Consider the following 27,889-nt stretch of genomic DNA (forward strand, 5'->3'; position numbering starts at 1 on the left):
TCAGCTTCGAAGCAGATTCAAAGACCCCGTTTTCTAAGCTGACAACTGATTGGCTGAGATGGGAGAAGTCCCTCGCTTCCTGTGTGCTCTTCCAGGTCCATAAACCCGTTTTCTCTTACCGTTGAAGATATCAGTACCTTTCCAATATAGAAAACTGTTATGCACAGAAGTCCAAGGGAAGTGGTAGGGGTACCCCTGAGAAGAGCCAGAGCTTACGTTCCATTCTCATGGCTGTTATTTATTACGTGGGCAAACACTAGTCTGCCAAGTAACGTCTTATGAAACAGGGTATGGAAATCCGTAGAGTTTTCAATCAAAAATTTCATACCAATGTTGAAGCAAAGGCCAACAAATTTCAAAGTACAATTCCTATATGAATACCACATGAGAAAATCTACGGAGTGTAAACACACTGATACCCTACTTCCAGTTTTCCTTGAGATTTGACACAGGAATCTATTCGTCTTGTTATAGAAAATGGTTGTTGCTGTCTTAACCTTATAGAAAACCAAGGAACCCTACGGTAGACATTACTATTACTAATACTGAAAATTTTACCGAGCGCCATATTGACTTAGTGACCGAGAGAATTTTTGACTGTAAATGATAAGTAATCAAATCGCTAATATTATTCGATATCTACTTTAATTTCTTTATATGAACGTTTGCCTGAAATTATTGATTATTTACTTTTCTCAATATGAACGATTGACTGAAATTATCTAATATTTAATTTCTCGATATGAACGATTAAGTGAAATTATTTAACATTTACTCTAATTTCTCGACACGAACGATTAAGTGAAATTATTTAACATTTACTTTAATTTCTCGACACGAACGATTAAGTGAAATTATTTAACATTACTTTAATTTCACGATATGAACGCTTGACTAAAATGATTTAATATTTACTTTAATTTCTCGATATGAAAGAAAATGAAATTATTTAATATTTACTTTAATTTCTCGACAGGAACGATTGACTAAAATGATTTAATATTTACTTTAATTTCTCGATATGAAAGAAAATGAAATTATTTAATATTTACTTTAATTTCTCGACAGGAACGATTGACTAAAATGATTTAATATTTACTTTAATTTCTCGATATGAACGAAAATGAAATTTAATATTTACTTTAATTTCTTTATATGAACGACACAAATTATTTAACTTTTCTTTATATGAGCGACTGACTGAAATTATTCAATGTTTACTTCAATCTTTTATACGAACAAGACAAATTACTTTAATTTTCTTGAATGAACGATTGACTGAAATAATTTAATATTTAAATGATTGCAAACATTCAATTTTTTTGAAGTTAAGATTATTTTACAACTCGGATAACTTTTAATTCCTCTCTTCCTGGCCTTTCTCATATAAATTTGATTATATTAATGCTTTTAGTTTTGACTTGAAAATAGTTTTTATTCACAAATCAGAATCATGGATTTAGGCTATACTGTTTAATCAGGCCATTCAGGACATGTAGCCTATGATTAGAGCACTATTTAATAAAAAGATGAGCCATCTTTATTGTAATTCAATGTAACTTCAAACATGTGCAGCAATTCACTTAGTAATATTTATGGAAAATTAATGCTATAAAAATTTCATTATAGCTTAGATTATCTTACTTTATCTTAAACTTTGGCAAAAATATTACCATCACCTAGATTAGTTTAATGTACTTTTTTTTGGTTGATTACTTTAAAATTTGCAAAAATACTACTTGCTAAATGTAATCTTAACATTAGCTTACTTTAGTTTTATTTCTTATAACTTTGCCTGCATTTTTAAATTAACGAGATCATCCTTTTTTTTTAAAATTTACTTTTAGATATAACTGCTGCACTTTTAATCAACGGAATCGTATTTTTAACTTTTAGAATGAAAAAATATATTTTTGGTTATATCTGATATCAACAGGAATCTCACTCGAATATTAAGAAAAATATTTACTTGGACTTTTTTCAAGTCAAATATCTATACTGAAAGCTCTCGGAAACCTGTCATACACATACTAATTTTTAACATTGATATATAGCACCTTGTTTACGACTTTTTCTAGTCATTGAGAGATTTGATAGCATTTTTTTCAGACAATTTAGATTCGAATTACCCATTTAAGTTATATAAATAAATAATGCATTAAATATGAATAAAATACCCAAGGTGATTTTGTTTAAGAGCTAAATTGACAACGTATATCAATTCACATGAAAATTTAACGTTTTTAATAAGTAACCTTAAATTACGAATTCAAAGGGTTACTTTTATGGGGTGGATACAAATTGTTATTCCATAAATTCACATGAAAAGTTTAAGTTTTTTGGGAGAAACTATTAAATTACGAATTTAAAGGGTTACTTTTATGGGGGGATACCAATTAAATTATTCCATAAATTCACATTTAAAGTTAACGAGGTTTTTTTTTTGGGAGAAACTATTAAATTGCGAATTTAAAGGGTTACTTTTATGGGGGATACAAATTACGTCATTCCATTAAATTCACATGGGGGGATACAAATTATGTTATTCCATTACATTGACATGAAAAGTTTGAGTTTTTATGGGAGAAACTATTAAATTACGAATTTATAGGGTTAAACTTTTTTTTGAGTCGAGATATAAATTACGTTATTTCATGAAATAACTCTAAATTTCGAAAACAAAAAGATCTTTTTAGGGGATACATATAACTATTTTAATCTCATTGCTTATCGAAAAGCGAAACCTTCAAACATGGAATATCAAAGTACTTAATCTGGTGCTATAATCATACAGTTTACACGAGTCTACAAACCTTTTTAATAATGTAATATATTTCTGTATATTCTTTTCAGATGTCTTAAAATTAAGCTTACGGGAACTATAAAAATAAACCAAACAATTGAAATTTATTATTTATTAATAATCACAAGTCATCCTTCAGTTTATGCTACAACAATACAGTTACACCAAGACACATTGCCCTTCAATAGTAGAAAGGTGACCAAAACTCCTACACAGTCTCATGCCTTGACAAAATTCCATACTCATGTACATGACCCGTCAAAACTGACTGCTACATATTTAGAGATATGTACACATACGGACACACACTGCATCTCAGCAGGGTATGACTACTCCTCTCCCCCTACCAGAGGGACAGGGAGATCTGTGCCTGACCATAAATAAATATATAACTTATATATAGCCACATTTGTGATAGGTTGACTAAAAAGAGACGAGGAAATTAGGATTGAGCTAGGAAGATGCACTGGAATGAAGGAAATGGAGAAATGTACTTAAGAACCATTGCAGCAACCCCAAATACAGGCAAGCGTGTAGAGAAAGCCAGACACTAGCGCTTTACTACAGAGGGGAGATAGGATCTGAGAGATGGGCCTAATTAGAATCCTCCAATTGACAAGCAATTTGCATTTTGAATTGATATTTTTTCAAACAAGTTTTGGATTAGATTGAATTTATCTATTAAAAGGTGGTGATTAATCAGCCCAATAAGTCAAGCTTGACTCTTAGAGCCGGTCAATTGAATTTATGAATCTGGGAAAGGAGACCTGGTATTGGGGCCTGGGAGGCCATTTAGTGCCCAAATTCAATAGAAAGAAGTCCAACAGTTGCAATCAAAAGGTAAAGTTAAGAACTGGAAAGCAAGATGGAAGACAGTTCACCTATAAGGACCATAAGGAATGTGTAGAGACCTTTTAGTAATGCCTATTGTGATCTGTTTGAGGTGCACAGACGGGACCAACCCCTTCCCCCTTACGGTCACCTGGTTTTGGGAAAGCCAAAGCAAATGCAGTTTCTTATTGCTCTTCAGAATACGCCTATAGATATGTAGTGCGCTCAGAAATATAGACCAAGAGATATATAGTTTGCTCGACAGAATAGACCAAGAGATATATAGTTTGCTCGACAGAATAGACCAAGAGATATATAGTTTGCTCAACAGAATAGACCAAGCAATTTATAGTGTGCTCAACAGAATAGACCTAGAAATATATAGTGCACTATAAAGAATAGACCTAGAGATATATAGTGCACTATAAAGAATAGACCTAGGTATATATATTGGACTCAACAGAATAAACCTAGGTATATATATTGGACTCAACAGAATAAACCTAGAGATAATATTGTACTCAACAGAGAATGAACCTAGAGATATATAGTACTCAAAAGAATAGACCTTGATATATAGTGCTACAGGCCTACAGATATGTAGTGTTCACAAGAATAGACCTATGTACAGTATATATATTGTGCTCACCAGAATATGAATATATTATATATATTTGTGCTTTAAGTCTTTGTCATAACAGGGTAACGACTGAAAATTCAAAATTTTATGTAGAAAAGATATCGATTCAATATGGCTTACTGGAATATGAAAACATACAGGACACCTTAGAACATTTGCCTTTTGTTGTTATTGAATAATACAAAGCTTTCACTACTACAGGTACATTCAAGAACAATTATCATCACATCTTTGGAACAGAGTCCAAGGAATGTTTGAAGTTCTTAATGCAGACAATTCTCAGGACATCCCTATGAAATGTTACTATCAGTGTACTGATAAACCTCAAGTTACAACAAATGCTAGTTTTTTATTGCCTGGATCTGGGAGACACTGAATCTTAACCTATTTATTTATTATCGGAGAGAAATTACACTTGTTAACACCACAAAAAGAAGTAATTTTACTCAATTTTAATGCAGTTGCCAATAAGAGATGCAGTTATTATCCAGAATGTTAGATTTAATGTCTGTTATTCAAAATATAGTATATTCATATTCTAGCCTCCATTCCACCAACTTACTATGCATCTCTATTAATTAAGCAATTCTTTACAACGTAGCTATCTTTTATTTCAAAATTTCAAAGAATATGCTAAACCTAAACTATTACGAGTTTTTTGAGACAAACCAACTCTTCAAATGCAAAAAACTAAAGAACAATCCTCTCGAATTGTTGTATGATCTGGAGAGACCGAAACAAAATTCCTAAGAAAAATAAAAAACCATGACTTTTTACATTAAAACCATTGGACCAACAGGATTTCTTCAGAAAAAAAAAATCTCGTATCAAGTCTTCCAAAGATTAACCTTGATTAAATACTTAAAACTTCCTATGGAAAAACTCAAAACTGATACTTCTAAGAGATCTTTGGGAAAAACCTAACTTTTAGACATTCTACAAAAAGAATTCAAACCAAGTCTCTTCAGACCAAAAGTACAGGTCTGTCAACTTGATACACTTCCCAAGAAAAATATCTTAAACAGAGTCTTCGTTGGCATAGACAATAACTTCAACAGATTTTCAAGGAAACAAAAACACTAACAATGGCAGACAACTTAAGTAATAACGTTCAAACTAACGATTTCTTGACAAAACACATCCAAAATTCTAGATTTAGCCTATCTCAGAAAAACCATTCAAATTCAGACTTTCAAGGTGATTAATCTCCCTATAACACAATCTTGGTAAAAGACTTATCGAATTAGAGGTTTTCTCAACAAAATCTCTTTAAATGACAGCTTCTAAAACGAAAAACCTTGACCTTGGCAAACAATTAACTACATGAGCACAAATCTCCAAAAATAACTAGGTCAAATTATGAAAAATCTTATGCAACATGAATAAAGAGCTAACAGAACGATGGTGTCAGATCAATATCCAAATCAAGAAAAAGAAATTTAATAAATTGCAAGATTTTGTTCAACAAATCAAGCTGAGAGAGGAGCTGACGACCAGACAAAAGACTACTCAAAACAGGAGATTGAAAGAATTAATCTTTTTTTCAGGAGAGATTAATCCACAAAATTCTTAATACTTCTCAATAAGCGTATTGTTTGTGCAATTGAAGAATCACACCAAATTTATTTCTCAAAAGTAAATTTGCAATTAAGAATCATATACAAAATCCTAAGAGTTGTATAAAGTTAAAGAAACATTATCAATACAGAATCAATGTTCAAGAGATACTGTCCTCTACCTGCTAAAATCATACTTTGAGTTTTACAGTTCAACTTCATGCCCCATGATTGGCACCTAGCACTAATTTTAGCTAGATCTCCATTATTATTATTATTATTATTAAAGGCTAAGCTACGACCCTAGTTGGAAAAGCAGGATGCTAGAAGCCCAGGGGCCCCACCAGGGAAAATAGCCCAGTGAAGAAAGGAAACAAGGAAAAATATAATATTTCAGGAATAGTAACAACATTAAAGTAAACATTTCCTATATAAACAATAAAAATTTTAACAAAACAAGAGGAAGGGAAACTAGATAGAAAAGTGTGCCCGAGTGTACCCTCAAGCAAGAGAACTCTAGCCAAAGACAGTGGAAGACCATGGTACAAAGGATATGGCACTACCCCAGACTAGAGAACAATGGTTTAATTTTGGAGTGTCCTTCTCCTATGAGAGCTGCTTACCATAGCTAATGTGTCTCTTCTACCCTTACCAAGAGGAAAGTAGCTACTGAACAATTACACTGCAGTAGTTAACCCCTTGGGTGAAGAAGAATCTGTAAAGAATAGGCCAGACTATTGTGTGTCTATGTAGGCAAAGCGAAGGAACCGTAACCAGAAAGAAGGATCCAACGTAGTACTGTCTGGCCAGTCAAAGGTCCCCATAAGTCACTAGCAGTAGTATCTCAACGGGCGGCTGGTGCCCTGACCAACCTACTACCTATAAACCAATCCCAGATCTACATTCAGGAAATGGAATTGATGCATTGTAGCATCATATGCAACAAGCTAGGCCAAACCACATATGTGTACACTAAGAAAAGTAATGAGACAAGAAAATTACCTGAGAAATACCAGATCTCACATTCCTATGCTCACTATGGTGCCTATCAACAACTGTGAATTTGAAAATTGAAAATTAGGGCCTCAAGATTAACACAGACACAAAGGCAGTACTAAAATCAACGCCAATCACACGAACTTCCACACCACAGTCAAGGGATTTTTTGTACAGCATTGGATATTGTATGAAGGGCATCACATGCTTCAAGGCCCTTACAATAGACAAATTGCAAACTAGAGAGCAGATGATTACCTAGAGCATACCTATTCAAGTTTTGGCAACAGTCATGAAAAAAATTTTGATATGGGAGTTCAGAAATTGGGCAGTAATCAGAAGGAACTGAGCTACTGCAAATATATTTACCTAAAAGTAATATTACCAAAACTTCAACAAAAGCAACAGGAATCACTGTTTGGTAACCTATGGAAAACAACTGGCAACTTAGGAGATAATAAATCAGCAGTCTCCATAAAAATCAAAGGAAAAATACCATTCGGATCTACACCTTCACAGGCATCACGATGCATCAAGTGTTTTAATCTTGCAGGACTAAAAAGCTAAACAAGTTAATTTAGCCTCAGAATATACTATCAGTGAAAACTTTCAAGACACACTCAATATACCAATATTTTGTGCAACTGAAAAAGCAGACCGGATTTGTTGCTCAAAAGTAAAAAAGTATATTTGCAATCAAGAATCACACCTAGATCTGTCACAAAAGCTAGCAAGTTTGGTAAGCCCAAAATTAAAGAAAAAATGCAATTTTCCTTCACATCAATTTCAAGCCAACAACATATTCTAATCCTCGCCATATTTGATTACCCCCAATCAAAGTGTGTTCAATCCATTGAAAAACCAATGAATTCTAAACTCAATGCCACAGTTTGTATTATTATTATTATTACTAGCCAAGCTACAACCCTAGTTGGAAAAGCAAGATGCTATAAGCCCAAGGGCTCCAACAGGGAAAAATAGCCCAGTGAGGAAAGGAAATAAAGAAATAAATAAATGATGAGAATAAATCAACACTATATCATTCTAAAACATTTAACAGCGTCAAAACAGATATGTCCTAAATAAACTATTAACAACGTCAAAAACAGATGTCATATATAAACAATAAAAAGACTCATGTCAGCCTGGTCAACATAAAAACATTTGCTCCAACTTTGAACTTTTGAAGTTCTACTGATTCAACTACCCGATTAGGAAGATATTTCCACAACTTGGTAACAGCTGGAATAAAACTTCTCGAATACTGTGTAGTATTGAGCCTCGTGATGGAGAAGGCCTGGCTATCAGAATCAACTGCCTGCCTAGTATTACGAACAGGATAGAATTGTCCAGGGAGATCTGAATGTAAAGGATGGTCAGAGAAGAAAAATCTTATGCAACATGCATAATGAACTAATTGAATGACGGTGCCAAAGATTAATTTCTAGATCAGGAACAAGAAATTTAATAAACTAAGTTTCTGTCCAACAAATTAAGATGAGAATCAGCAGCTGAACACCAGACAGGAGAACAATACTCAAAGGAAGGTAGAATGAAAGAATTAAAACACTTCTTCAGAATAGATTGATCACCGAAAATCTTGTAAGACTTTCTCAAAAAGTCAATTTTTTGTGCAATTGAAGAAGACACAGACCTAATGTGTTTCTCAAAAGTAAATTTGCTGTTGAGATTCACACCTAAAATTTTAAAAGTGTCATACAAATTTAAAGAAAAATTATCAATACTGAGATACGTATGTTGAGGAGCCACCATCCTTGACCTATTTACAATCATACTTAGAGTTTTGTTAGGATTCAACTTCATACCCCATAATTTGCACCATGCACTAATTTTAGCTAAATCTCTATTAAGGGATTCACCAACCCCAGATCTACATTCAGGGGATGGAATTGATGCAAAGACAGTAGCATCATCTGCATATGCAACAAGCTTGTTTTCTAGGCCAAACCACATGTCATGTGTATATAGTATGAAAAGTAATGGGCCAAGAACACTACCCTGTGGAACACCGGATATCATATTCCTATACTCACTATGGTGCCCATCAACAACTCTTTGAGATCTATTACTTAAAAAAATCAATAATAATGCTAAGAAACAACCCACCCACTCCCAACTGTTTCAGTTTGAAAACAAGGGCCTCATGATTAACACGGTCAAAGGTAGCACTAAAATCAAGGCCAATCGTACGAACTTCCTGACCACAATCAAGGGATTTCTGTACAGCATTGGAGATTGTAAGAAGGGCATCACATGCTCCAAGGCCTTTACGAAAACCACATTGCAAACAAGGGAGTAGATGATTACCTTCAGCAAACCTATTAAGACGTTTTGCCAGAAGACGTTCAAAAACTTTAGATATGGGAGTTATGGAAATTGGGCGGTAATCGGTGGGACTTGAGCTACCACAAACACATTTACATAGAGGAGTAAATTTACCAATTCTCCAACAAGTGCTAAAAGCTCCTTCTTGCTAACTTGCGCAAAATAACAGGTAACTTTGGAGCTAAGAAATCTGTTGTCTTTATAAAAAAACAAAGGAAAAATACCATTTGGGTCTACACCTCCATAAGCATCAAGGTCCAACAACAGAGCTTTAATCTCATGAGATCGAAAAGCTAAACTAGTTAGTTTAGCCTCAGGAAAACAGGAATGAGGAAGTTCAGTTTTTCATTACTCTGTTAAGTCAAAAACATCAGCCAGAAAAAAATACCATTTCTACACAGGAATATATACCAGTAATCGATAATGCTAGAAAAATGTGTGATAAACTTCAATCCATTCATTTCCTCAAGGCAAGAAAGAATTTTTAGTTATGCCCAAGTAGTTTAAGTGGCTCAAAAAAAAAAAAAGTTCTTTAAACCATTTTGGCATCTTTGTTGCTAATACACCTTCTAAGGAAATCGGAACTTGGGAATTCATCATCTACCAAACAAAGACTTTCCAAAACATATCAGATTTGTGAAAAAAAGAGCAACTGACTTCCCCAACTGCTCCTGTTCCATTAAAATCTAAAGTTCCTACACAGCCACTTAAGAGCAATAAATCAGCTTTTGAATTTGGTAAAGTCTGGATATTTCAAAAAGCAACTTAGCTTACGACCAAGACGTTTGCATTCAGAAAGTCTGAACATCTTACAAAGCCACCAAGCTCCACACTGAAAATTTATACGAGGCATTTGTTGACAATATGACCATCTCAAGTCTATGAAAGCCTAATATAAATTTTCTTGTTAAGGTGGACAATTTATTTTTGTTCCCTCTAGGGCAAAAATTTCAACCAAGATTCCTCAAAGATTATCCTTCATAAAACCAATTTTACCTAATTTCTTCCACAAAATTGTAACTGGCCACTGTGGAATTTAAACCTCCTTTAGGTGAAGTACACATAATGCAAAGCCTAAACGAAAGGCTAATGCCCCAACCAGGTACCACCTCATGATGTGTCCAAAATGTATACTGTAAAAGTATTGCTATATCATCAACCGAAGGTATAACTAAATTTTTCGATATACTGTACCTAATTTCAATATTTTAAGACATCTGGCAGAATATAAGAATATATTGATACATATAAAATAAGTTTGTAAACTAAGTTTCATGTATAACTTAAAAATCAATATGTGACAGTCAGTCTAATTCACACATAAAAAATGACAAGTTCTGATCTTGCAAAATACGTTTGAAACATTATAACAAGGCTCTAAGATTTTCCATATTAAATCACCAAATTTACACGAAATTGGCCAGGAAAGTACCTCAAATATTTGAATTAAATTGTAACAATTGCAAAATTAAAAATATTTACCGATATTAACAATTTCTGGAAAACAAATTGAAAAATCTAAATGTTCCTTAGTTTTTTCTATAAGGTTTTGCGAGCAACAAATTTTCCTAACAACACGTCCTGTGGGAAATTTCAAGAAGATCTGGAAGCAGAATGTCAAAGTATGTGCTCAAACACAGTAGAGTTCCTCATGTGTTATTCATATAGGAATTACACAAGGAAATTTTTATGGCAGTTACTCTTCAACATTGATACCAAGAAATTTGATTGGAAAAACTCTACACATTTCTACATCATGTTCCATAAAACAATTACAAGACAGACAAAAATTTGCCTACATACTAAATCTCAGACATTGGCGAGAAATAAAAAATAAGCAGATGGCTCGTCTCAACAGTAACCTTACCAACCCCCTTGGACCTCTGTGCACAGCAGGTTTCTTTTACATTTGAAAGGGACTAAACCTTCAACAGGAACAGAGAAAATGGATTCATGCACCTGGAAGAGCACAAGGGAAGCGAGAGACTTCTCCCACCTCAGCCAATCAAGTTGTCAGCTTAGAAAAAGGGTCTCTGAATCTGCTTCGAAGCTGATAACTGGCTGGTACTCCCTGCCGAGAACCTCCCTTGAGCCATTGCAATGCTGACTCCAAGGAGTTCTCTTTATTGTTAAGTCTTCACAAGTTTTTCCTTTCCAAGTTTTTCTATCTACACAATTCATATCAGTGAACTTCTGTACTTCAACTTTATCCCAGAAATAATGAGCAATAACTCGCAGTCCTTTTTATGAAGTTATGTTTAAAGGAATTGCTTAAGTTCCCAGAGGTCCTCTTAAAAATCAGGACAAGATTTAAGAGTAAATTCTAACTCAAAACAAACTGAAATATACTTGAACTAAATCCCAAAAATCAACTTAAAAACATCTATTGAAGAAAAAATATATCATTGCCCAACAATTAAGCATACTCTACAATCCTACCAAGTTAAGATTGTTAAGTTAAGAGTAAGAAAGCTGAAAGTAATATTAAAAACCTGAGGCACCTTAAGCCTATTTGACAAGAATGCAATGATGCCTAGGAGCATTTTAAACGCAGCCTACAAAGCAACTTTCAGGGAGAATCTATGCTAGATAGAGAATTTCTAAAACACTTTATATGGCCAACACACAAGGATTATTGCTAATTCAAATATCTCAAAGCTCGATTGTAGGGTCCCATTATTTGACATTCCCATCGAAATACTAACTAACAAATCCCACTAGGTCTCGCTAGTTATAATTACGTGATACCACTAAGTAACACTAGCTATAACTAATCCCACTACATCTAGAGGATTGATAACTCAGCAGGGTATAAGCACAAAAGGTCAGTAGTAACTTAATGAGAACTGTTTAACTTGCAATTTGAATCTATGCTAGAGAGAGAGAATTACTAAAACACTTCATATACTTAACAACGAACGGATTATTGCTATTTTAAATATCTCAAAAGCTAGATTGTAGGGCCACATTGTTTGACTTTCCAATGGAAAAACTAGCTATAATTAATCCACTAGGTCTCACTAGCAATAAATAATCCCACTAGGTCTCAATAGCTATAATTAATCCCACTTGGTCTTACTAACTATAATTAATCCCACTAGGACTGGAGGATTGATAACCGAGCAGAAAATAATTATGGAAGGTCCATAATTACTTGATGAGAACTGAGCAGATATAAGTTGAAATTCAGAAGTCCTTGTACAATAAATATAAATACAGTATACAATACAAATTGATAATACAAATATTCCCATTATTCAAAGTTCCAAATTACAGTTTTTTTTTATAGTTAATAAAAAAAATTAAGTTGATGGGAATTGTGTGAAGCATATTAACATTCAATAAAGAGAATCTATACCTTAACCTAAAAAAATAACTGCATACGGCAAGACACTGTAGTGTTGGGAACTAGAATTTACGAGCATACGAAACCTAATTCCTAACACTGATTGAGAAGACTTTATCCCTAGGATGAAATAGAACCTTTCATTCAAGATTTTACTTCTGATAACTAATTGAAATATCACTGATGCCTTGACATTAACTTTATGTAGTTACTTGAATAGCTACTTTAAAACTTGTAATACTGGTAAAGAAATAGAAACTAACTAAATAGCTTAGTCATCTTTAGGCAATGCGTTTTCCTTTTACAAAAAGCCTGTAAAATATGCTTTGGTGAAAAATATCATGCTAAAATTATCTACAAGAAAACTCTCCATGTCCAGTCACAAAAATTAATGCAACATATTCAATGCTATTCACTAATCTTTATAGATACCCGACATCTTAGTTTACTACCGAATCTAAAACTCCCTTTAGGCTTGGTCTCAATTTGAGTTTAATTACTAAGCTAAAATTACTTCACTCCAAAAATTAGGGGAAGTGCCTTGGTAGATGGAGACGGACTAACCTAAAACTATCATCAACAATAGATAACTATTATGAATTGTGCAATTGTCATTTGAGTTCACTGATTAATTCACGCTTGTATAATATTCTTCACAATATAAATCACCTATTTAGTCGTGTTTTTAATGAAACCATGGTTAACTAAATTTTTCAAAACTCGAATAAAACTACACTTGATACAGCATTTAGAATTTGAATTTAGTTTTTCATATACTGAAACTACATTTGTTATGGCAACATCTCAATTCTCCATGGTTAACTAAATTTTTCAAAACTCAAATAAAACTTCACTTGATACAGCATTTAGAATTTGAATTTAGTTTTTCATATACTGAAACTACATTTGTTATGGCAACATCTCAATTCGAGTTTTTGATACTTTCAAAGGGATTGCCAACATACAGTCTCCCTTTAAATTTTCCCTTTTGGGTGTACTTGCCAATCTATACCCTGTATACTGGACAAACCTTCATCACTAAAGTCAACATATTTAAGGTTGCTTACCGATTTCTACACTTTTAGCTCTAAACAATATTAATTATTAACTCCCTTAGAAGTAATATTTCTACAGTATTTGGAACATCCACATGCCAACAGTGTCTTGTAATATGCAGATAAGTTATGATAATAATGCTCTTGATAAGATACTAAACAATTTAAAGATATGTTTTGTTTAAATATTTCTTTACAGTTTATCAAGATGCATTATTTCCATGGCAAACTTAATACAAACCTACGAACCTATCAAATAATAAAAAATTATGGCAAGTTCTCCATATTGTCAATAAATTCTATTCTTATTCTTGAATATTCCCTATCATAGATTGTAACTAAGAATTTCAATCTGTCATACGTAGCTTGTATTGAACTTCATATTTATATAGCCTAAGTAAGTGCTAACGCAAGACTTGAAAGCTAGAGAAATTCATTATGAACTTTGCCATTATTGAATACCCTAACTACAAAACCCTACCATAATAGAAGATGGTCAATCTATTATCTATTAAAGTATGAAAATATCAGTAATAACTATGTTTTGCCTAAATTACCTTGACAATTTAATTATTGCTTCGCTATCTCTACATCACAAAATTATAAATCCTATTCTTCAAGACTAATGCACAACCTGCAATTGAATACAGAGCTTCAGGAAAAGCTTTAAAACTATGTAAATTATTTCCATAAAAATCCTTCAACTGTATCTACAGTAGACTGCTATAAGATTTTGAGGACATCTTTAAACTGTCAGTGAACTATGCATTGAATTTACTAACTACCTCATTCCACAACATTTTTGGTTGGGCATGTAACCTGAAATAGTAAACTGACCTGATATACAGTATGATCAACTAATTTTGGATAAATGTATCCTGGTATTTCAGTATTGATGTAGTGAAGCCTACTGAACTACCTGCCAAAAAAGAAGATGCTTTCCCTTTGAAACGGCAATAAGCCATACAGAATTTCAATACGCCTTTGTCTACTGGTATCATCCTGCTAAACTTAAACACGAACGATTATCATCCCTAAAAGACCTAAATTGCTATCTGAGACACTGGTACAATATTTCAAAAGTTTTTTAAGCTAATGAGGCAATGGGTTTCTTTGCTTGCAAACAGAATTGCCTCTTTTCATTCCCAACAAATGGTTTAGGTGTCTTCTTATGCAGCAAATTCTTCCGGTTTCAACTTCGACGAATCTTGAGTTTATAAATTTGAAGTTTACTTGACCATGAAGGTAGGTTTTCAGAGATGATTATCTGAGGAGTAGAGAAACAACTTAATTTTGCAATGACAGATTATTTGAAGAGTAGAAATAAAATTTAATTATTCTATGTTACAATAAGTATTAGACTAGATAAGAGTTATAACTAGGCCCAAACCATAGGAGTTTCTATGCTCTTTTTTACTAGAAGGGGGGCAGAACGGACAAAGGCTTCTAACCTGTATTGATTGGTATTGGAGTGATATATTATCATCATCATCATTATTATTATTATTATTATTATTATTATTACTTGGGCTTGGCTATACCTTTCTAAGATCTACAATATTTTCTACTATGGTAAAATTCATCTGCATTAACACTGGTCCACATTTCCAGAATTTATAACTATTAATGAAAAGCTTCCCCAGATACAAAGATCCCTCAAAATGTTTGCCAAAAAGACATTAACCCAAAAATCTCTACTGCAGACTAATCATTTGGGCAACCCAAAATTTGCCTCCAGATATCTTTAAGACCATTTAAAAGTACTTACATGGCATCTCATTTTTGGCACCCCTGTCAATTTTGGTATTTTAAGTTGGTGCTTCGGTAATTTTATTGTTCTAAACATCTTTTATCATTTTACAATTTATTTTCCTCTCATATGAATTCTTAATAATTCTCTCTTTTACAGTTGGCGAGTGCAACCTCGAAACGATCGTAAACTTTAACAAATACGGTGTTTACAAACATTTGGGAGAGCTTCAGATACTACACTGAAAATTGATTTGTGTATGGAATTGTAGTGACAAGGGTTGAGTAAACAGATACTTCTAATAAACCATGTCTTAAATGCCTTTGTCATTCTCAATGCAGTAAAGCTGGTGAAATAAGTGCATATATCCTGTATTGCGAGTCATTTATCAGCGTTATCTAGATTCTTAAGAGTAAAATACAGTATCTGGTGTTATACTCATGATATTCCTATATTACAGATCAAGCTCAGTATCAAGATAATTGAGAATAATGACTTGTCTAAGGATTGTATATATCAAATAGCTTTAATAATTCAGTTAACCCTTTTACCCACAAAGGACTTACTGGTACGTTTCACAAAACCCATCACTTTACCCCCATGGATGTACCGGTACGTCCTTGCAATAAAATGCTATAAAAAAAATTTTATTCATATTTTTGAGAATTTTTTGAGAAAATTCAGGCATTTTCCAAGAGAATGAGACCAACCTGACCTCTCTATGACAAAAATTAAGGCTGTTAGAGCAATTTAAAAAAAAATATACTGTAAAATGTGCTGGGAAAAAATAACCCCCTGGGGGTTAAGGGTTGGAAATTTCCAAATAGCCTGGGGGTAAAAGGGTTAATAATTCAGTTAAACAATACATTAATTATGCAAGAATCTACTGTAAAAAATTAATTGATATGGTAAGTTTTAAGGTCCAAAGGTAAAATTGTCAATGTATGGAAGTGAATATGCACATTAATACATAAAATGGATAAGAAATAAGCATAACTCTGGTGCCTAGAACCCAAAACTATTCATTGTTGCACATGACCATTTTATGAAGAATCAAAAACAGGGTCCTGTCTACTTCAGCTCTGTAACACATTTATTTCTATCATACTCACCTCTAAGTTGTAGACAGATGACAAACAGGCCCAACCTTAATTTTAGTTTCTCGCATGATTCCTTACGTCGAAAGCTTATCCACCTGAAAGAAAAATGTGTCCTTAGATCCTGATGAGCCATAGGTACCTAAAATGTAATGAAATTAATTCACAATAGTTCCTAAATAAACCTCTGAAATTGGTGTGAAATCTCTTTCATAAACATCACATTACAGAAAATTATCAATTTTACTGTTAGACTAATTCTGATAGTCAAGCCCTTTCCATCATAATGCTCAATACTACACAGTCCTCTAGAAGTTTTACTCCATCTGTGACAAGGTTGTGGAGTGTTCTTCCTAATCGCTTAGTTGAATCTGCGCAACTTTTTAAAAGTTGAAACTTGTGGCGAATGTCTTTATGTTGAATAGGCTGATATGTCTCTTTATAATTTACATATGAAAGATCTATTTTAATACTGTTACTGTTCTTTAAACATTTTATTTCATTTGTTCAGTACTTCTCATCTAGTTTGTTTATTTCTTTATTTCCTTCCCTGTTGGAGCATCCTGCTTTTCTAACATGGGTTGTAGCTTAGATAGTAATAGTAATAATAAGTTCTCTACACAGCATCATCATGAAAAAGAATTAAGAGCTTAAAAGGTTGTTTATCAATTCAAGAATCTTCTTGAAACTATACAAAAGGACTACCAGGCAATAAAGATTAATATTCTAGAGTAATTTTCAAAGAACCCTATTTGATATTTACTTGAACTGTGCACAAAATATTAATTTGAACTAATATCTTATAGTTCCTATAATAGGATATCTAGTTGCCACTTCCACAATCTGATTCAAGATCAATATTCTCCCTTTTAGAGAAGTTCTCTTGATAAAAACCAAATGCACTTTCAGACCATATCAATTTTACTGGATATTTGAACCATCACATTGGAGGGAGTAAATCTAGGAACTCTAATTAATTTAATTAATTGAATTTGGAACATATGACTAAGTGCTGAGACAGAAAAAGCCATTCAGCATAAAAGTGTAAGGAGGGAAAACTGCTGCGTTACTCTTAGAGAGATATAATTGGACTCCTCAAACAGAATGCAAAATGTAGCTGGCCGAATACCTAAATACTTCATACACTATTACATACAACTATAACCAATAACTTCTCTGTTAACTTTAACCAGAAATAGATTCCCTATATAATCTTGTGTTAAAAGAATTAAGTTTTTTAATGACCATCATATTCTGCATGATCACACTTTCAGAAACTCTTTAAACCTTAAAGTATATACGTACAGAATACAGTCTATAAAATCTTAATGCCTTAACTTTACAAGCACAATCAAGAGAGAAGAGTTAAGGATGGTTCATCTTATTTGGATACTGTCATCTAAGAAACTAAAACACATTAAATATTTCACACTCACCTTATAGAAATAAAGGTTCCAATAGTCTACAAGCTTGGTTCCTTCAGATTCTTGGTGGTACTGGTCTTAATGTGCCTTGTGGGCACCCGCTCAGTAAGCATCAACTGGTTTGTTATTCGATTGTAGTGGCTTTCCCTCGCTTGCCTTTGCATGGGCTTTCTTCACAGAAGGTGCAGAGTACTTTTAACAAAGACACTAACTTGTCTTTCACTATTCTTTTCATCAATGATTCCTGCTAGGCTACTTGGTATAAATTTCTTGAATCCTAAAGCCCCTATTACACGTATCCGGTTTCTTACGGCGCCGTCGGTCGCAACGCTAGCATATGTTCAAACCGGAGCGCGTGATAGCAAATCGGCCGTACGAACGCTCTCCCACGGCTGGCTGGATGAACTTTCGCCAGTACTAAAGTTGGTCGTACGGCCGTCATACGTCAGGACCGAGGACGTAGCGTGTAATTGCTCACCGTACGGTATGACATCAGTCTGAGGCTGCACCTCTCATGCAAGTGTCCATTTTTTCTATGAAAGGTGATACCTGACTTAAGAGTTCCAAATATGTGTCGTGATCCATTTGCATGTAGTTAAACCAGTCATCTTTTTCTAGTGCTAGTTCCTTTATTAAGTTAACATGAGAGTATTTTTATCGTTTACGCAGCCATTGTTTGGACCAAATCTTCCTTTTACTTGTTTTCACCTTCAAGTAGCACTCTAGGGCACAGGAACGAGATTAACGTAGAGAGAAGACATGTCACTCCACCACAAACAGTGCCACACTGACCCACTTGCCTCCGGTGGTTCAAATACGTGTAATAGGGCCAGAATTTTTCTACGGCGCCATAGGCCAGGTTGGCCGTAGGAAACCGGATACGTGTAATAGGGGCTTAAGAGGTTTCGTTGATCTCTTTCCTCTGATTTGGTTCCATTTTCCATGTAGCTGCCTATAATTTCCTCCCCATGACTTGGTGAACCAAACCCATCTCTCTGGTATCCTCTTCTGATATGCAAAGCTTATATGCTTATAAATAATGTAAGTGCAAGTGACATATATAGTACTATACTGCTATTTTACTTGTAATACTTTCTGCTATGTAGTATCGTTACAAAAATGTTGTCGCCATCTTTTGTAACTTCTTGTGATTGTGTAGACTCCCTTTCAGTTTCCTGTCCTGGGATTATTTTTTGTAAATGAATTTTTTTAATTCCTTCGGAATCACTTATCTGACTTTCTTCACTTGCTTCGATCAGTTTATATAGACTACCCTTGTTATGTCAATATAAATAATTTAAAATTTAGTTTTATTCTGTACCAGACAGAATCTTATGTCTGCCAGAATACTTCTTAAGCATGCTACGGTGTGTGTTCAACAATGTGGAACATTCTTCTAGATATACTTTAAACTAAATTGTTTACCCTTGAATAGCAACAGTGTCCCGGGTCTTTTAGTACTTTTAGTTTTATCACATTTTTCTTATTTACTTTTGTTGCCGATTATCAGGGAACATGCTCAATATCAATATAAATTTCTAAAGTTTCCAGGTTTCTGTAATTTCTTATTGTTTTCTGTTTTCCATTTGTGGTCAATTTGAAAAGAATGTTTCTTATCTCCTACATTCAGTCATTACATACATCTTAGATTTTCAGAATCTCATTATTTTGCATTTATCATTTACGTAATCCTTCATTGCACCACCAAACCACACACATTACTCTCAAGTTATGCAAGGTAATCTTTAACTGTTTTCATCATCATTAGGTGATCTATAGTTCACATCTCTTCCACCAATCATCTGCTTATTGGCTCTTTCCTTCTATTAACCACTCAAAACTTATTTTCTGAAACAACATACTTTTTGCTTGAGACACTAGCGATGAAGATGCTTCCTCTGGTTTCAAATCCCTTTGGCTACTTTTCCTTATTTGAAGAGATCTTTTTTATTTCTTTTTATTATCAAATCTGTTTCAAGTATGCAGCAGAAGCTCCATTACAGGCCCTGGTCTGGCTATAAACGTTGCCTTGATCTGACCCTGAAAACATCCTTCCTCTGGCCTTACAATCAGCCTCATTTGACTCTACAATGAGCCCTCATCTGGCCCTACTTTCGACCTCACCTTGCCATCAGCCCTCATAATGGCCTATTATTGTCATCTGGCCTGATAATTGGTCCTCATCCAACCATCCAGGTAGGCCTCGTAGCGCCTTTCAACCAATCTTCATCTGGCCCTACAATTGACCATCATCACCTGGCTCAACATTCGGCTCTCATCTCGCCCTTAAGTCAGGTCTGTGACTAGTCAAGCAGGTACTTTTTGCCAGTCAGATTTAGTTTGTAATTAGTTTTTCTTGGTAAACCTAGTTCTCCAATCATACTTCTATAATGTTTGTTTTCTTAATCAAGAAATATTTACCTTTTTTTCAAATATCCTATTTACCTCTTGATTCCAACTATACACATTCTTCCATGCTCCTATGCACAGATGCTATCGTAATCTAGCCATATCCTTTTTACCAAAGATGTTTTTCCAGGAATTGGAACTACATGAAAACAGCTTTTCATATAAATTTTCAACAATGTTTTGCATAGCCTTGATATGTTGCACTTAAAATTGTTTCTAGCCTCCCCTACGAGAATTGAAATAAAATTTCTCCTTATTAATATCACAATCAGTAAACTCAAATTTGATTTACAGTTGTCAACTTGATCAATTGTATGCTTTCTTTATAATTTGGATTTGAATGTCTTATTTCCTCTCTTATGAGTTGTGGTCTTTTCCTAATTTTGGCCAAGGAAGTTCTCACACACGTATTTCTTGCTTACGTCCAAATTTCAGTCAATTCCAACCTCTATTATGGAAAATTCATGGTGACAATCTAGGTAGCCTACATTTAATGGTTCTTGCACTTGGCATTCCGATAAAATTAAGTTATCTTCTCATGGCAGTAGATGTTTTCTGCAGCCACGAGTTAGTGACTGTATTCCTATTCCTTTCTCTTAGCACCTTAGTTTCTTGATTGGCAGGCATTTTTCTCAGTAGCTGTAGGCCTACTAATGAACCTGTAAAGAAAATGATATCCATATAGAAACACAACTTATATATCAGAGATTACAGCCTAAAATGACAAATTCGAAGATAATTTGTATTTTTCCTAACCATACAAACCTTAGCTATTTACAAAGGGTTACCTTTTAGCGTAGCTGAAATGGCGAGCCATTAGAATTTAACGAGGGTGTATTACCCCCGCGCTAGTTAGCGGGGGGGTAGGGGAGTGGTAGCTAGCTACCCCTCCTCCCCCTCACACACAGGTGAATACTCACTTTCACTTAGAGGTAGGACTTGTCTTGGGGGACAGGGCTGGCGGGCAAATGTGTGTAAATAGCTAAGGTTTGTATGGTTAGGAAAAATACAAATTATCTTCGAATTTGTCATTTGTTCCGTAACCGAAATACAAACCACGCTATTTACAAAGGGTGACTTACCCCTTAGGAAGGGTGGAAAGTCCCCAGCCATACTGGCTTTGGCTTTACCCGGGGACTCAGAATCCGAGTGAGTCGCACTCGAGAAAAGGAGTCCCTGCACCTCACAAGTTCCTTGCTCCGCAAGGAACCATGTGGCCTACGTAAGCTTATGTGTGAAGGAAGAAGTGTGACCCGTCCTAGGCAGTTGACCTGGAGTTCCAGAAGGAACTCTGGGTTAGGACGTTCCCAATACCACCTCGTCAGGGTATGGGGGATGCGACAGTATTGACTCAATACTCGGAACACAAGGAAGCATGGTTTACCTGCAGAGGTTCGAGGTCAGCTATGCAGAGACCAGGATGCTGCTTCCCCGTAGAGGAGATGATGAAGAAAGAAGTAAGGGCCAGACATACTTCTTTCGTTCATGCAGACTAAAACCTGATAACAATGCCCTCAACCTTCTGCTACCTGTCCAAAAAGGAGCCTGAGGTTAGACCAGCTGTTGTGTAGCCACCACAGAGCGATAGAAAACGTATCGAGACTCCTGTGGGTCACGCCCTGCAGGAAGCAGGCTGCGAAGGTCATTAGACGCTTCCAGACTCCAGCTTGTAGCACCTGCGTCTCAGAGTAGTATTACTCGAAGGCGAGGGACGTTGCGATGTATCCAACATCGTGCTGTAGGGCGACGTGACGGGGGAGGGTCTGGACAGAGGTCCAGATGAATGTCCTTGAGTCCGGGCTGAAGAGGTATACTGGTGACTCTCCCCCCATGTCCTCCTTGTGCTCCCAAATCGGCTGCAACTGAGGACAAACTGCAGCTGTTCCCAGCGCTAACCTCTCGATTCCTTTACTGGCAAGAAAGAGAAGGTCTTGGGACATCAGATACAGAATGGAGACTCGAAATCTTGAATGAATCGGACCGAAGGGCCGGGACCCCCAGATTCTGAGTCTAGCCAACAACTCAGGAGCGAGCCTGAATGTTGCCTTCCCCTCTTCCTTAGAAAGGGGGGAGTCGTAAGAGACCAAGAAGATTGCTTACACACTGGCCGTGGCCAGAGTGAGCAGGAGACCCAAGGCGGAATACAATCCGAGGCCTGTCGTAAAGGGTCTTGAGAAGATCTCTTAAAGGACTAAAAGTCCGAGCCATGCTCCAAGTTGGAGGTCTTCCTCCGACTAGGGCAGGGACGATCGTAGCTTCGCATGAGCGAGGATAGATCCAGCGGGCAGGAAAAGTTATTCCTTTAAGCCTGAAGGTCAGGGAAAGGCTGAGCGACAGGCTTCATTGCCGAGAGCGGAAAGGAGTTTCCTCCTGCCGAAAGGCAATAAGACCGTTATTGCTGGAGAAGAAGCCTCAAGGGAAGAGGTATATCTCCCACGGCACCACCCACCTTAGACTTCACTTTGCCTGGGAGACCCCTGTGGATGACTATCACAGATGACGCGACCTCCGTACCGCGACTGTAGCGGGTTGTCTCCTCTTGAGGAGGAAGCGTAGTGTCTCCAGGAATGAAGCCGAAGCGACGCCCCGGTTCGGGAGAGATGTCGCAGTGTGGATGCTTGAGTAATTTGCGCCGTGGGAGAAGCTCTCCCGGGAGTTCCGTCAGGGGAAGCAGAGGGTCCAGAAACCGTTCTGCGCATAGTCCCAGTGGAGCTCTCCCATTGAAAGGTTGACAGACAACCTGGTCTTGTTGAGACCCATTGTCCACAGACAAAAAGGAGGGAAGACGCAGGCGTCGAAGTTGTCCCACCATCACCGGAATGCATCTTGCCAGAGTCTCGGGGTCTGAGACTGGGGGGAAAAATAGCGGAAGCTTGAGGTTCCAAGCTGTCGCGATCAGGTCCCCCAGACCAGCACTTGCTGGTTACCCAAGGTCAAAGACCCCCAGGTACACTCTCTCTACGAGGCTCTGCTCGGATAGTCTGAGAGAACATTCCCCTGCCTGGAACGAGAGAGCTGATGGTGGTATTGAGAGAATCTCAATCATCCTGGTATCTCTACTGCAAGATGTGAAGGTGTGAAAATGCGTCCCCTGCTGGTTAGAATACGCCAGAATCATGAAGTCGACGGGCACGGGGCGACTCGGCAGGGGCTGTAGGATCTGTAGAGGGGCCAGACTAAGGCCTCTAAGCCTGCCTGAATGATGGAGAGATATCCTTCAGGTCTTGACCATAGGCCTGGACCGGAACATGCCCCCCCCCCCCTTCCTTTGACGAGTCCGAGAACCGTATCAAGAATGTGGGGAAAGGACGAGAATATCCACTACCATCAAGAGGCTCCATAGGTCAACACCCATTGCAGGTCTAATAGTTCCGCTGGTCCCATAGGGCCAGGGAGTCCGGTTAAACATTGCCTGAAGCCAACGGAACTTGGATCGCCCCACATGGAACTTATCCTGAGGTGACCGTTCGGACTATAGACGGGTCAATGAGGAAAGGAGAACTAGGAAACGTTCCAAGGTAGGGCTGAAAGCTCTGCTTGACTGAGAACAGGTACTGCGACTCTCCTCAGTCTTGCCACAGTCAACCGAAAGGAAGGCTCGGAGGATGTGGTAACAGAATCTGGCGTCCCCAGGTGGTCACCCATCCAAGTACCGACGTTGCATAACCTCGCTGGACAGACGAGCAGCGGGGTTTCCAATGTGGTAAGGCCGTTGACTCAATATCATGGCCAGATACTCCAGATGTTGAGGCAGAGGAAGAGAAGGCTCCAAGCAAAATACCATGAGCCCACACTCATGGTAAGCATCCGGAAGCTTGTCCCGGTGCTGAAGAAGGTCGAACCCGAGCCTACCGGAGTTGACCAGCCCTCCAAAAAGCAGAGGAGGAGTAAGCCTGCACCTGAGCGGCCAAGAGGAAGGCAGGGAGAGTTCTCTGGGGAAACAAACCTGCTATGCCACGGCGGGATAGCCACACTGCATCATAAGCAGGAATACTTGCAGTCTAGGCTGAATTCAACGAGCACCCTGGAAGATGGATGGAATGGAAACTGAAAGTACCCGTCCTTCCGATCCAGGGTTTAAGGAGTCCTGTCGCCTCGTTACCAGTCTGATCGATTCTGCTGGTCTACGCTGGCCGAAGTTTGTTCGACAAACTTGATCAGGGCTGAGAGGTCGACTACGGATATCCCCTCTCAGATCCTTCCTTACAAGAAAGGATCGACTGAGGGGGCCGGGGGTGAAGCCATCGATGATCCTAAGGAAGACCTTCGCCTAAGGTATGGATCATTCTGCCCAACCGGGCAACTCTGACACTATGGCATAGGGTTCAGAGACACTGAATTCGCTGACAGAGACGGCAGGCGCGATATCCTTGGCCTCAGTCAGCGCGTCCAGATGGTACAACATCGAGCTTGTCCGCAAGTAGATACTTAACGACGAAAGGCCAAGGTGCCTGAGCTCGAGAGGAGGAAAGTACCCCTGATCTTCCTGTAGCTTCCTTCAACCAAACCTCGGGCCGTAACCGAGGAGGGAAAGAACCTGGTAAGCTCCCAGAGGAAGATGTAAGCAGTCACCCCTTGTCCGATGGAGAAATCTCGAACGGAAAGACGCCCCGCCAAAAATCCTTCCATGGAATGACGGGGAAGGGCTAACCCAGGTTCAGGAAAGAGGAGTGTTGCTCAGATCTCCCTTAAGTTTCTCCTATTCTTGCAAGTGCCATGCTCTGCGTTTACGGGGTGAGACCGTGTTCTGGAAATACGCTCCAGAAGAACTCGCCAGGCTGCGAAAAACCCCATTGGGAATCGTGGTCGCAATCGCCCTGGAGCTCGCGCGACGGAAATTCAAAGATTTTCGCGTGGGCGAACGTGGAAGCGCCCATGCGCGGTAACGCAAACGAAGGAGCGCAGAAGGAGGGCAGAAGGAGGGCGAGCGTGGTAGGAAGGGCGAGAGCTGGTGGTCGGCGAGCGATAACCCATAGACGAGCAATGGATACTGCAAGAAATAAGCCGACGTTTGTGCGAAGAAACACTGTAGGTTCGTGCGACGGAACACCATCCGTCCGCGCGATGGAAAAACCGTTGGTTCGCGCGTGGGCGAACATTGGAGAGCATGGGCGCGGACGCGCATGAGCGTAGACGTGCAGGCACGTGGGCGTGTGGGCGCGCAGGCGAGTGGCCGCGCAGGCACACAGGCGAGCGGTCGTGAGGGTGGGCAGGTGGATGAGAGCGAGTCCGAGGCGGCGAACGCAAGCGTTAGCACGATGGCGAGGAAACGCGCTGCCACGTGGGCGAGGAAGACCGCTGGCGATATGGATCAACAAGCGATCGGTGGTGAGCTGGTGAGCGCTAACGCGCAGGCTGGCGATGGCGCGTTGTGTTATGCCGATGCGATGGTCGAGCAGCATGAGCAGGTGAGCGATCGTGCGTTGGCGAGCAGCATGTGCAGGAGGGCGATCGTGCGATGGCGATCAGCATGCGCCTGGTGATCAGTATGCGCAGGGTCGCGCGATGGCGAGCATCGTCCGCGATGGCGATCAGCATCCGCAGTTGAGGGTCGCGCGATGGCGATCAGCATCCGCAGTTGAGGGTCGCGCGATGGCGATCAGCATCCGCAGTTGAGGGTCGCGCGATGGCGATCAGCATCCGCAGTTGAGGGTCGCGCGATGGCGATCAGCATCCGCAGTTGAGGGTCGCGCGATGGCGATCAGCATCCGCAGTTGAGGGTCGCGCGATGGCGATCAGCATCCGCAGTTGAGGGTCGCGCGATGGCGATCAGCATCCGCAGTTGAGGGTCGCGCGATGGCGATCAGCATCCGCAGTTGAGGGTCGCGCGATGGCGATCAGCATCCGCAGTTGAGGGTCGCGCGATGGCGATCAGCATCCGCAGTTGAGGGTCGCGCGATGGCGATCAGCATCCGCAGTTGAGGGTCGCGCGATGGCGATCAGCATCCGCAGTTGAGGGTCGCGCGATGGCGATCAGCATCCGCAGTTGAGGGTCGCGCGATGGCGATCAGCATCCGCAGTTGAGGGTCGCGCGATGGCGATCAGCATCCGCAGTTGAGGGTCGCGCGATGGCGATCAGCATCCGCAGTTGAGGGTCGCGCGATGGCGATCAGCATCCGCAGTTGAGGGTCGCGCGATGGCGATCAGCATCCGCAGTTGAGGGTCGCGCGATGGCGATCAGCATCCGCAGTTGAGGGTCGCGCGATGGCGATCAGCATCCGCAGTTGAGGGTCGCGCGATGGCGATCAGCATCCGCAGTTGAGGGTCGCGCGATGGCGATCAGCATCCGCAGTTGAGGGTCGCGCGATGGCGATCAGCATCCGCAGTTGAGGGTCGCGCGATGGCGATCAGCATCCGCAGTTGAGGGTCGCGCGATGGCGATCAGCATCCGCAGTTGAGGGTCGCGCGATGGCGATCAGCATCCGCAGTTGAGGGTCGCGCGATGGCGATCAGCATCCGCAGTTGAGGGTCGCGCGATGGCGATCAGCATCCGCAGTTGAGGGTCGCGCGATGGCGATCAGCATCCGCAGTTGAGGGTCGCGCGATGGCGATCAGCATCCGCAGTTGAGGGTCGCGCGATGGCGATCAGCATCCGCAGTTGAGGGTCGCGCGATGGCGATCAGCATCCGCAGTTGAGGGTCGCGCGATGGCGATCAGCATCCGCAGTCGAGGGTCGCGCGATGGCGATCAGCATCCGCAGTCGAGGGTCGCGCGATGGCGATCAGCATCCGCAGTCGAGGGTCGCGCGATGGCGATCAGCATCCGCAGTCGAGGGTCGCGCGATGGCGATCAGCATCCGCAGTCGAGGGTCGCGCGATGGCGATCAGCATCCGCAGTCGAGGGTCGCGCGATGGCGATCAGCATCCGCAGTCGAGGGTCGCGCGATGGCGATCAGCATCCGCAGTCGAGGGTCGCGCGATGGCGATCAGCATCCGCAGTCGAGGGTCGCGCGATGGCGATCAGCATCCGCAGTCGAGGGTCGCGCGATGGCGATCAGCATCCGCAGTCGAGGGTCGCGCGATGGCGATCAGCATCCGCAGTCGAGGGTCGCGCGATGGCGATCAGCATCCGCAGTCGAGGGTCGCGCGATGGCGATCAGCATCCGCAGTCGAGGGTCGCGCGATGGCGATCAGCATCCGCAGTCGAGGGTCGCGCGATGGCGATCAGCATCCGCAGTCGAGGGTCGCGCGATGGCGATCAGCATCCGCAGTCGAGGGTCGCGCGATGGCGATCAGCATCCGCAGTCGAGGGTCGCGCGATGGCGATCAGCATCCGCAGTCGAGGGTCGCGCGATGGCGATCAGCATCCGCAGTCGAGGGTCGCGCGATGGCGATCAGCATCCGCAGTCGAGGGTCGCGCGATGGCGATCAGCATCCGCAGTCGAGGGTCGCGCGATGGCGATCAGCATCCGCAGTCGAGGGTCGCGCGATGGCGATCAGCATCCGCAGTCGAGGGTCGCGCGATGGCGATCAGCATCCGCAGTCGAGGGTCGCGCGATGGCGATCAGCATCCGCAGTCGAGGGTCGCGCGATGGCGATCAGCATCCGCAGTCGAGGGTCGCGCGATGGCGATCAGCATCCGCAGTCGAGGGTCGCGCGATGGCGATCAGCATCCGCAGTCGAGGGTCGCGCGATGG

The 27,889-nt window shown here is 39.7% G+C and overlaps 1 protein-coding gene across 1 annotated transcript in view; it reads right to left on the minus strand.

The window, feature by feature from the left end:
* Window positions 1–2,900: 2,900 nt before the first annotated feature.
* Window positions 2,901–27,889, minus strand: part of LOC137632681 (methyltransferase-like protein 22) — a 533,866-nt gene continuing 508,877 nt past the window's right edge. Inside the window, exons 11-13 of the transcript XR_011042082.1 lie at window positions 17,857–20,912; window positions 16,436–16,518; window positions 2,901–14,840 (exon numbers count right to left, since the gene is read on the minus strand). The gene's annotated coding sequence lies outside the window, so the exon portion shown is untranslated. The remainder of the gene's footprint in view (window positions 14,841–16,435; window positions 16,519–17,856; window positions 20,913–27,889) is intronic.

This window comes from Palaemon carinicauda, chromosome 41 (genome assembly GCF_036898095.1).
Source record: "Palaemon carinicauda isolate YSFRI2023 chromosome 41, ASM3689809v2, whole genome shotgun sequence".
Lineage (NCBI taxonomy): Eukaryota > Metazoa > Arthropoda > Malacostraca > Decapoda > Palaemonidae > Palaemon > Palaemon carinicauda.